We start from the raw sequence: 2,325 nt of genomic DNA, 5'->3' as shown, positions 1-2,325 counted from the left end.
GAGAAAATCAAGGTTGGCATATGGGGCCGGTTTTGAGACAGATGGCTACCAATAGCCTGCATAGAACACAGCTGTGTTTAAGTTTGGTTCAAGTTTACTTTAAATTTTATTCCTGTATCATAGGATCCCTTTAAAGAATTTTAGACAGAAGAGATAAAAGTCATGATTAGATTTTTTAAAACAAGATTTCCTTTCTTTTGTTGTGAGGAGAGAGGATCAGAACCAGGACCGAGCACAGAAGGGTCTGCCAGAGGTCATCATACAGAAGGATCAGAGGATGGGGAGGGCAGAGTTTGTGCACTGGGCTGAAGATATGTGGATAGACTGAAGACAGAGTTTAGTTTGTGAAGTAACAAAGTGAACTAGACACCTCAGAAACAAACTTCCTTGCATTATCTACCTTGAAAATATTTTCATTCTACCTTAGAAGGTAACGTAATCTACTTGTTTATATTTTAGTGACATTGTAAGGAAACGTAGGAAGTTAAACGTAGCCTGAATGTGAAAAGTGCATTACACATGTTAATGAAACTCTGATTTGACATTTTGATCCCCACTGATATTCCTGTAATAGGAAAAGTAAGAAATAAAATGAGAACTGTTTTTAAGAGTGCAGAGCTCATTTTCTTCTCAGGGCAATTTTTGGGTGCATATGAGTAGAAATTAAATATATTGGAAAGAATAGTTATATAGCTTCAGTATTAAAACAATTAATTAAAACTACTAGTAGATCTTTAAGCCAATTGGTCAAGAGGAATTCCTGTCAGTAATAGAATCATATTATTAATACAGTATTTAGGTACATACTAAGGGCTTGACTTTGCCCACAGTATAGCATTTCTGCCTTTTGGGGTTTAATGTTGGGTTGGAAAATACCTTTTATAGATGTCATTGAGTGAGTCTTTTAAAAGCAAGGATGTGTCTAAGAGTTTTGAATATATTCCCATTAATAGTCAGTGACTGTAGGGGTCAAATTGTGGATCTCAAGCTGCTTCTGAGAAAGATGATGATTCAGAGGGAAAAGAGTTTGCTGCACTAGCCTGAAGACTCAGGTTTGGGTTCCTAAAATCCAGTAAAGCTGGGCACAGAACACAAGAATCCGCAGTCTCAGCTAACCCACTGCTAGAAAGGAGAATCCCAAAGCTTGTGGGCCAAGTGGCCTTGTCAGCAAGAGAAATCTTTCCTCAAAGAACAAGGTGGAACGCAAGGATGGACAGTCAAAGTTATCCTCAGATCTCCATCTTGCATTGTGCCACACGTGAGCTCACATTCACATGCAGAGAGACAAATGAAAAATGGTAGCCTCTGTGTTGCTCAGAGAGTAACAAGTTTCTATCACAATCAATCTATAGTTTCAAAGACAGACAATGTTGAAGTGCATGAGAAATCACAAACAGGCTTACAAACACTTGAAAAGTAAAGAGAAACATCAGTCCAATTTGGGAAAATGTATTAAACAACACAAAATTGTACTCAGACCTCTAAGGAAGGAGACAATGATGCAAAGTCCTTGTCCCAAAGATAAAAATAGTGGGAAAACTACAATAACTATGCAAGATGGTGGAGATTGAACAAAACACCATCAGTTATTAGTGACATTTCACCATGGAAACAAGTCTCTTTGAATAGCTTCAAGGAAGGTTCTGGGTTAGTTTAGTGGAAATGGAAAGATCCACTTTTAACTGTTAGCAGCACCAGCCCATGGGCTGGAAGTCCTCCACTAAAGAGAACACAGAAAACAAGCTGACAACAACTATCGCTCTCTGCTTCCTGATGATGGGTGCAATGTGATGAGTTGTTGCACCCTCCTGCCCCCAGGCCTACCCACCATGATGGACTATAACCTGGAACTATAAACTGAGATGAATTCTCTCTGCTTAACTTACCTTTATCATGTGTTTCCAGGAATAAGAAGAACAGACACTGAAGACATCAGGACATGATTTTAAAAATTTCTAGGATCAGAGCTGGAGAGATGGCTTAGCGGTTAAGTGCTTGACTGTGAAGCCAAATGACCCTGGTTAGAGGCTCAATTCCCCAGGACCCACATTAGCCAGATGCACAAGGGGGCACACACCTTTGGAGTTAGTTCACAGTGACTGGAGGCCCTGGCATGCCCATTCTATTCTTTCTCTATCTGCCTCTTTTTCTCTGTCTATCTCTCAAATGAATAAATAAAAATAAACAAAAAATTCTAGAATCAAATGAAAATTCAACCACAGTTGTTAAGACCTATGGGATTCAGGTAAGATAGTTCAAAGAGGAAAGTTCATAGCTATAAATGCTTTCATTAGAAGATCACAGGCATCTAAAATAAATAATTTA

Source organism: Jaculus jaculus, chromosome 12 (assembly GCF_020740685.1).
Source record: "Jaculus jaculus isolate mJacJac1 chromosome 12, mJacJac1.mat.Y.cur, whole genome shotgun sequence".
In the NCBI taxonomy this organism is placed as follows: domain Eukaryota; kingdom Metazoa; phylum Chordata; class Mammalia; order Rodentia; family Dipodidae; genus Jaculus; species Jaculus jaculus.
This window is presented reverse-complemented; position numbering follows the sequence as displayed.